Source organism: Zalophus californianus, chromosome 4 (genome assembly GCF_009762305.2).
Source record: "Zalophus californianus isolate mZalCal1 chromosome 4, mZalCal1.pri.v2, whole genome shotgun sequence".
NCBI classification, from domain to species: domain Eukaryota; kingdom Metazoa; phylum Chordata; class Mammalia; order Carnivora; family Otariidae; genus Zalophus; species Zalophus californianus.
The window spans coordinates 145781926-145792470 of NC_045598.1; positions in this window are offsets into that span (position 1 = coordinate 145781926).

Here is a 10545-nt window from a genome sequence, read left to right on the forward strand (position 1 = left end):
GGCCCCTATCTCAAACCTGAATCAATCCCAGGTAGGAAAGTTTAGAAATCTGTTTTAACAAACCATCCAGGCCATTATGTGTGCTAAAGTTTGAGACTCTGGTTTTTTTGTTTGTTTGCTTGCTTTTTTTTTTTTTTTTTTTTTTTTAAGATTTTAGTTATTTATTCATGAGAGACAGAGGAGCAGAGAGAGAGAGAAGCAGAGGGAGAAGCAGGCTCCCAAGGAGCAGGGAGCCCGATGCGGAACTCGATCCCAGGACCCTGGGATCATGACCTGAGCCGAAGGCAGACGCTTAACCATCTGAGCCACCCAGGAGCCCTGTTTGCTTGCTTTTTTTACTGTGAATTTTTTTTTTTTTTTTTGGTAGTTGTCACTTTGGTCTTTTTTTTTTTTTTTATGTTATGTTGGTCACCATACAGCACTTCATTAGTTTTTGCTATAGTGTTCCATGATGAAGGGGGGAAATTAGAGGGGAAGATGAACCATGAGAGACTATGGACTCTGGGGAAACAAACAGAGTTTCAGAGGGGAGGGGGTTGGGAGGATAGGTTGACCCAGTGATGGGTATTAAGGAGGGCACGTACTGCATGGAGCACTGGGTGTTACACGCAAACAATAAGACTCTTTGTTTTAAGAGATGCAATAGAATTATGCATAAAATAATTGCCCTTTAGGTTCACAAAGCTGTTTTCCTTATGTCCGTTTGCCACGTTGTCTTCACGATGTATAGTCTCAGAACTGAGGTTTGATTAGTAAATTTAACTTTTTTCTTTTGCATCCACTTGAATTCCCAAAACAATTATAGACATGTTTTACATTTTGGAAAGATCATTTAAACATGATAATCAGATCAGTAGATTGAATCTACCACTCAGCTTTTTAAAGAAGTACTTAAGAACGGGACAAACACTCAAATTATGACAGCAGAAGAGCAGAGCTGATGTGGGACAAGACAAGAAGCAAGAATAAATTTGCTGAAAGTTATACTAAAGAAATGGGCATCACTATGAAAGACTGGGGTGTGGCAGTGGCAGTATCCAGCAGTGGGAGCTGGTTTTTATCTTCTTCCTCTGTCATTAAGTCTCTGCTCACCCTCCCCCACCCCAAATACTTAATTTCCTAATTTACAAAGAAAAATTATCAATTGGGAGAACAGAAGAATCAGTAATCTTTCATGTTAAGCCATCCTCGCAAACATGTCATTGGCTTCAGAAATGTGTTTCTTCTCTACAATCAACTCCCATCTCTCAGAGCCCAGTTCCCAATCTCCTGCTTTTCCACCCCTTCTCCCCTGGACCCTTTCTTTTTTTTTTTTTTTTTTTTTTCCCCAAAGTCAAATACCCAGATTTCTTTTAAAAACAAAATTCCTTTGCTTGACTTGTCTGTACCTTCTCCTTTTCCTGGAAAATTATGCTGCCTTTACTCTTGTTACCAATTTCATTCTTAATTAAAAATTTTTAAAGGGACGCCCGAGTGGCTCAGTCAGTTAAGCATCCAACTTGATTTCAGCTCAGGTCATGATCTCAGAGTCCTGGAATCAAGCCCCGCATCAGGCTCCAAGCCTGGCAAGGAGTCTGCTTGAGGATTCTCTCTTTCCCTCTCCCTCTGCCACCCCCCTGCTCTCTCTCTCTAAAATAAATTAGTAAATATTTAGAGAGAGAGAGAAAGCACAAGCAGGGGGAGGAGCAGAGGAAGAAATTCCTCAAGCAGACTCCCTGACCAGCTCAGAACCTGATGCAAGGCTCGATTCCAGGACTCTGAGATCATAACTGATCCAAAATCAAGAGCTGAATGCTTAACTGACTGAGCCACCCAGGTGTCCCTAATCTTTTAAGTTTTTTTTTAAAGATTTTATTTTTATTTTTGTGAGAGAGAGAGAATGTGCATGTATGAGCAGGGGAGAGGGGCAGAGGGAGAAGCAGACTCCCCACTGAGCAGGGAGCCTGGTGTGGGACTCTCTCCCAGGACCCTGGGATCATAACCTGAGCCAAAGGCAGACACTCAACAGACTGAGCCACCCAGGTGCCCCGCTTTTAAAATTTGATGTCATAGAATTAATGAATCTCTAGGTTGAAAGGATTAATTACACATGGTTATGCCTCAAATTCCTCAAATAAAGACATTAGATAGACAAGTATCTCATGATCAAAAACTTCTATTGATGTTGGAGGAGCCTATTACCTATTCAGGTCATGTTCTTCATGTCTAGACAGTTCTGTCAGTTCTTTCCTACACTGATTTAAAAATCTATTTCCCTAGTGTATGTGTCTATCGCTCCTGGTTCCAAACATTGGGACAGTTTATATAGAGAACATCTATTCCCTCCCCCACATGACAACCCTTTATAATATTTCCAGGTAACTCTTCTATTCTGAGGACTCTTTTTTTTTTTTTACTTTGAAATAATCCCTTCTTCCTTCAGTTGCTATTTAAGAGGTATGTTCTGTATTTCTTTCAAAGTATGGTACCCGTAACTGCATGTGATACTTCTAATCCATTTAGGTCTTGTCAGCACAGTTGGATATCTCTTCTCTTGAAAGTAATATATTAAAAGCCTATTTTTTAAGTCACATGACATTGCTTAGTTGATATTTAACTAAAATGAACTAAAAATCCTCTGTCTTTTGTAACTATGCTGTTTTGCCTCATCTCTCCTTTTTTATACTCAAAGTTGGGTTGGGTTTTTAGTCCACATATAACACTATACCTTTATCCATCTTAATTTTTCTAAATTCATTCTAGTTCCAGCAGTGCACTCAGTATGGTTTTGATTCCTAAATCTGGAATCTCCCAGCTTGTCATCCACAAACTTGACAAAGTTTCCTTTTGTAATTTCATCCTAGTTACTAATTGTTGAATGGTACTGGGCCAAGGAAAAGTCTGCAAAATGCCACAGGCTTGCTCCCTTCAACATGACAAATCTCAACTAATCATCATTATTAAGGTACAACCATGTACCTATTCACTAATGAATATAATTGAAATATTTTTAAAGTGTTACACAATATCATAAAAGACTATGTAATCTACAAGTTTAACCAAATAATCTCTATTTCCAGGTCAGTTTTTAAAGCATTGGCTTATTTTTTCATCCAAAATGTGTGTTTCAATGTAAGCACACTTTTCTTAAGGGTTTGGGGGCTGAGTACATTAAAATATTAAAAAGGAACATGTCTCCTATCCTTACATAGAAAAAATATGGTATTGCTCAGGCTCTGCTTATGAAGTCTAGATGCAAGGCACTGTGTCCATCAAAATCTCATGATTTAAGGATACCAACTGTATAAAGAATCCCCAAATTAAACATCTGAAGAAAAAAAAACTAAGAAAATTAAAGATTACACAGAAAACAACTTTAAAATAAGTATAAATAATACCCTTAGAGAGATTTGACTGGCTATATCTTTAAAATTACAAGTTGCTATGAAATAGAAACAAACATCTAGAAAAAGTTCAAACTATGATCCTCAAAATAATAACCCAGAAGCTGTTTATTCATTTTTTTAAATATTTTTATTTATTTATTTGAGAGAAAGAGAGCGTGCATGCATGAATGGGGCGGGAGGTGGGGAGTGGGGGGGAAAGGAGAGGGAGAAGCAGACTCCCCACTGAGCAGGGAGGTGGATACAGGGCTCCATTCTAGTACCCTGAGATCATGACCTGAGCTGAAGGCAGACGCTTAACTGACAGAGCCACCCAGGGGCCCCCATAAACGGTTTACCGTCCCACTTCTCATTCCACTACTGACCTAGGGAGTTTGTTATGGTAGATAATTAGTCTGCAACATCCATAATCTGTGGCTAATTCCTTTATGAGGATATTTTGAGACCCTGAGCAAATGGGGAAGTACCAATAAAATAGCTAAAAGTGTTTTCATATCCAGTTTGAAGTCTCTTCCCCTAGTTAAGAATACAAAAAAGAAAAAATTAATCAGTTCTTTATTGATTTATGTAGTTAAGTGAGAGTATGGCTTAAATGACCAGATACTCTGCTTCTTCAGAAAGGACATAAAGAGGGGCGCCTTTGTGGCTCAATTGGTTAAGCGTCTGCCTTTGGCTCAAGTCATGATCCCAGGTTAAGAGTCCACCTTCGGCTCACGTCAAGATCCCAGGGTCCTGGGATCCAGCCCCACATCGCGCTCCCTGCTCCGTGGGAAGCCTGCTTCTCCCTCTCCCACTCCCCCTGCTTGTGTTCCCTCTCTCGCTGTGTCTGTCAAATAAATAAATAATCTTAAAAAAAAAGAAAGAAAGGACATAAAGAGACTGGATGGAATATGATTTAGTTTCTGGCATTTTACCAATCAGAAATTAAGTTTCAACCTGTGGCCCTTATATGACTTATTAAGATAAAATCATGCTCTGGATTTTTCCGTTATTCCACAGGGAGAAACTACTTTGCATAGGCTGTCAAATCTTAATTTTTCTCTTTATTTTTTTCACTTTTCTTGGTGAGAAATTTTAAGTTCTAGTCTCAGCATATTTCAATTAAAAAATATCATCATGTCAGTTATAATCACCATGTTTACCATTAGATCCTCAGACCTTACTCACCTTATAGCTGAGAGTTTGTATCCTCTCACAAACCTTTTCCTATTTCTCCTACTCCCCAGCTCCTGGCAACAACTTTTCTACTCTGTTTCTGTGAGTGAGTATAACTTTTTTTTTCTTTCTAGCTTCCACACATAAGTAATATCATTCAGCATTCATCTTTCTCTGTCTGGCTTATCCCATTTAGCATAACGCCCTCAAATTCCATCCATATTGTTGCAAATGGCAAGATTTCCTTCTTTCTCATGGCTGAGTGTATTCCAGTGTGTGTGTGTGTGTGTGTGTGTGTGTGTGTGTGTGTGTGTGTGTGTGATATCTTTTTCATCCATTCGTCCATTGTAGTACATTTAAGTTTTTTCTATATCTTGGCTATTGTAAATAAAATTTTTCTTTTAAAAGAAAAGAATAAAAAGCCGTTTTCTGTACTATTTCTTTACTGTTTCGATACCTTTTTACTGCTCTGATTTGCTTCCCATTAACCCGACCTTGATGAGTTTTCAGTGATTCATATGGCATGTCTGGTCTAGACAAAAGCATTTTAGAGGCTAATAAATACAAACTGTTTTCAGAGACTCAGAGAAAAACTTTTGTATGTTTCCTTCTAGGCAAACTCAGATTTTGGCATAATTGTTCTTCAATTTGGTGACATGTATTCAAAATCGTTTCCTTAAATACTCTTTGAACCTCAGAAATAATTAAATATTTAGGGTGTTAGAATGGAAGAAATGCAATACTGATGGATAAATTGTAGTGAACAAAGTATTTATTAAGGGAAAATTTCCTCTCAGTAGGCATAAAAAGCCCTACAATCTCTACCAAAAGCCCCAACCTACTTTTGAGATTATAAAAAAGTTTTTCACTGGAAAACATTGCAGAAATTCCCAGTGGGCTAGTAGAGGGCGAAAGGATTTAAAAGTCGTAGCTAGCTGACACCCTGGGCACATTCTGCTAAGGAAAAAAAAAAAAATGCCACAATTGCCTCAGACAGTATCATCCACAGTGTTAGATTTCTTGACTTCTTGCTGATGTACCCTCTCCCCGACAAGGAATGTAACAATGAAATTTACTATTCATTCATCCTAGAAATCACTAGTGAATACTAACCACGTGTCAGGTAGTAGAGATGTAATGAAAAAGGTAAAAAGCCTGTCCTCAAGGGATATATATTCTAGTGCGAGAGGAAGACGAAACACAAACAAGAATTGGACAAATTTATTTAAGTGAATAAGAGCCCATCAAATAACAATTATGTTGTGAAGAAAACAAAGAACAGTGGGTTTCAGAGGGATTGGAGGAGAAGGGCCTACCTTAGATTTAAAAAAATGATTAGGATACTTTTTAAAAAGCAAGGTCTGAGAGATTTCCCCCAGTGAAGAGGAGGTGCCTGACAGGTGAAGATTAGGAGGATGAGTGAGGCCAGTGTCGTTGGAGGTGGTGACTGAGGACAAGGGAGCTGCGAGCCGAAGCCGCAGTAGTGAGAAGAGGCCAGAATCACGTAGGACTTTGGGGAAAGAGTTTGAATGTCATGGTAGTGTAACGGAAGCCACTGGATAAATTCAAGCAGAGAAATGATATGATGTACTGTAGTTTACATATTTGAAGATTACTAAAGATGACTAGAGAGGGGCTAGATGATGCCTGGACTGCAGTGGGTAGAAATGACCAGATTTCAAAATTGAATTGATGGGATTTAACACATTTTTTAAATTATTGTAAAGAAATGCCCATTCAATGCTAGACGTCTTTCATCTTTCTAAAACAGAATGTATCATGCCACATCTGTTTAATCTTCAAAGGTCCCCAAACATCCACAGGACAATCTCTTTATGGAAAGAAACCCTTTAAGTTAGCAGCTACATAGCTTTGCAGGCTCTGCTCCTAACATCACCCTCTATGCCCTGAACTTCAGCTACACCAAACTACTCAGTTTTTCTTTTGTCATTGCCTTGCACATGCTGTGAACATTACCTGGAATGCCACTTACCCCTCCTCTCATGCACCCAAGAACTCTGAGTCATCATTCCCAACCCTCAGGACGCTCTCATAATCCCAGAGACAAGTTAGTTGCTGCTTCTCCGTGAGCTCATTGCAGCCCAGGTGATTTTTTTAATTGTGTTCTAACAGGCTGATATCCCTGAGGGCAAGGACTATGCTTTGTTATTTGTATTCCTAGACCTCTCTCTCCTTCTGCTTTGTTATTTGTATTCCTAGAACCTCTCTATCTCTCCTGAGTTCTTTAACTGCTTTGGAAATGAATAAATGAATGGGTGGATCACGCTGAAAACTGCGTCATACGGCGTATTCACTCAGTAACAGAATTTCAGGAACATTCTTCACATTATTGTTGGTTTGAGAGTTGCCAAAAGTTTTTGCCATTTTCTTGTACCATCTCATGAATGGCCACTTTTTTCTTCTCATCAACCCACAGGTATGCTATTCTAGCACAAAACGGCTGGTCGTTTTTCTCTGTGCTGTGGTAAACATGTCACACTCGGTAATGGAGAACCAGGAGAAGGCAAGCAAGACAAGGACCAAGAAGAAAACGTCCAAAGGAAGCAGAACATCACTGTACTAAATAGCATGGGTCCCACGGCGGGGCCTATGAGGCTCAGGCATACTTGTATCGCCCAAGAAGGTTCTTAGAATAGTGTCTCCTCTAGGCTTTTCCTGATCGTTTGGGATATTACTGGACTTTTTTCACTGTTTGGGACTTTATATTATGCAGAGCTGGGAACATACATCCAGAAGTCAAGGACAAGCTGTGCATACGTCTTGGAAGCATTTCATAGATTTACCATCTTCAGCTGATTTTAGTCATCTTTACTCATTGAGCCAACAGAACAGGCCATAAAGGCACCCACATTTATGAAATTTGTTATCACACCTGTTTGGACAAACTATGATACCCCATAGGAGGCCAGGAAATGGACCCTGATTGCCTGCCTATGTGAATATAGTACTTTGCCCTTCAGGCTCTTAGAATCTTACTCTAATCAAGGAGACCTCATAGCTATCTTTAAAGCCCTGTCAACCTAATATTTCAAATTTAGCTGAGAGCCCGTCTATTTGTGGGAAGTGGTCACTTGTATTTCTGATAATACTGAATGTTTAAACTTAGGGCCTTCGTGTCCCTAAAAGTTACATTCATTTATTTCATCTTGATTTTACTTACAAATCTTATGAAAAATAGCTGGTAACTTCAGGTTCGTTATCCACTAATAATTTATGAACCTGGACTAAGAATCTAAGTCCCAGGTTTAATTCTATTCTATGAATCTTCTACATGTTATAAACTGTGGGGACATAGAAATAAGGTCTTCCACAATTAGCATATATTCTAATGAGAGTATAAGACACATATAAAGAACAGCATAAGCAAAAATGATACTCCATCAGAAAAAGTATAAATGAGTGCTATAATATTTCAAAAGTGAGGGAGCTCACATTTGCATTGGGGATCAGAAGAAGTTTCTTAGAGAAGATGACTCTCAAGATAGACTTTGAAAGACTGGATTTTGACAATATAAGGGCATGTACAGTAGAGCATTCCATGTGTAGAAAACAGCATAAGGAAAGATCTGAGGACAAGAAAGTAAGAGCGGTGTCCTATGTGAGTGTCCTCCTTGAGATGCTGCAACAGGTACCAGTGTTCCCCACATAAGCGGAAGAGGATCCTGGTGAGATGCAGTGAGGCATTGCGACCAAATTCTACTTTAGGATCATTTTCCAAACTCATCAGGCCACTTTATTTTTTGTATTTATTTATGTTTTTTAGTAGACTCCACACCCAGCATGGAGCCCAATGTGGGACTTGAACTCACAACCCTGAGATCAAGACCTGGGGTGATATCAAGAGTCAGATGCTTAACCTACTGAGCCATTCAGGCACCCCAAGCCACTTTACTCATGGGTTGTAGAAGGGTAGGGAAAATGAAAGTAGATAAATTCTTAAAACACTATATAAAACTGTTTATCAAATGGAAAGTGTGCGATTTTTGTTTTTTAAACAATGGACTTTTATCCTATTAAGAGTCCTTCCTGAACACTGATTCTTGTGAGCGGCTGTGCCTGTGATGTAAGCAGCATAATGCTGTGTTTCACGTACTGTGTTCCTTCTTTCTATAGGAACTATAATATTTATTCACTGCAGGAGTGTTAACTAGGAAAGCAGAGTTCAGGATATCTTCATGTATGTAAAGATCTTGACACTCATCTTAGTTATAACTAAGAATGGCTACTTTGTTTTTAAAAGTAAGACCAAAAGCTAAATAAACAAACGAATAAAAATACCCATGAAGTAGTTAAGCAAATATGAACTACTATATTACATAAATATCAACCTACAATATAGTTCTCAGAGTCTAAGCTAGACTGTTTAGTAGGTTCCAAGTTGTGTCACCAAGTTTCAAATGTAGCCACTATTAAATGTTCTGACCATAAAAAAGTAAATCTATCTAGCTTTTACATTTTTCAATAGCTTTTCAGCATAATATCTCATTTAATCATCAAAACCAACCTATGTTACCTAACGGCCATTTTAGGAAATCTAAATGTTGTTTATTCATAAAAGACATCTTAACAGTTGTTTTGTTTTGTTTTGTTTTTAATTTTGACTGCAGAGTCTGAATTTGGGATAGGCAAAATCAAGAATATTTTTTAAGAAGACAAAATATGTCATAAATATTTAAAGATAAGAAATGTTTACAGGCAACATTATCAAAATACACAGCAATAAACAACAATGTTTATTAGAAACAATTGTTTTTTAGAAACAATTTTTTTAAAAGCAAGGGATCTTTGAAAACATGATTTGAGAGAATGTCAAAAAGCACTAACAGTTGTTTGTGATTAAAAGGAATTTCTACTATTTCAGGCATAAAATAACTTAGTCATTTTACGGAAAAGAAAAAAAAGACCCAAGCTCTAATTATAATCCTTTATCCTTTTGTTCATTCCTGTAATAGTTTGCAGTAAAAGATTTGACAATACACTTTTATATGTTTGTATTTAGCTATATACAGGTATATAAATACACAATAATTGATACATATAAAGCTTTAAAATATTAACTTATCAATATATCAAATGAAACAGTGTATATATATTTTTCATTGTATGTAAATATATATTTTTCAAAATGGTAATTATGTATATCATAGTAAAGTTATCACTTTGGAAAACCATAAAAATTTTAATAAGCAAACAAATATATATTTAAAAAACATCCTGTGGAATAAATAAGGTGAGTTTTATTCCCACTTTACAGATCAGGAAGTGAGACTTGGGAAGATAAAGTGATTTCCCAAGGTTATCCATGAAAGACACTCATGAAACCTTTCATTTGACAAATGCTGGCTCTGGCCCTGGCACAACGCTAAGCATTAGCTAAACAAAGACCGACAGGACATTCCCCTGTCCTTGAGGAACCACATCCCATCTTAAATTCAAGTCTTCAAAATCTTAGATATATATATATAAAACCACCATAGTAACAGACCATGGAAAAGGCACTCGAATATCAAGTCAGGACACTTAGGTTGCAATTCGACTCTAGCAGTGTGGAGCCATTTGAGAAAATTACTGAAATATGCCAATTTTCAATTTTCTGAGCCACTAAATGAGTGGCTCTCAGGTGAAATTCCTAAGGACATATCAGTACCAAAAATTGCATGAAGTGTAGAGCATTTAGAATTGGTACTTATGGATCTAAAGTCAACATTAAGACCATCGTGTGATAAATATACCTTTTCTTATGAGCTTGCTATTTTTGTAAGATATCTACTTTTTAAAAACCTTCTGGTTATAGTATTTGTTTTATGTATTACTAATGTACTTTTAAGCCATGAAAATTAGCCGATCCAAGGAAGCTCCAGTAATACCTCAAATGAAGTCAAAACCTTCACAAAATTATCTTTCAACAAGCATGTATTTTCCTCTCAGAGAGGAAAAAAAAAAGCATTTTTGCCTTTAAGGAGATCAGATCAGGGATAAAAGGAGA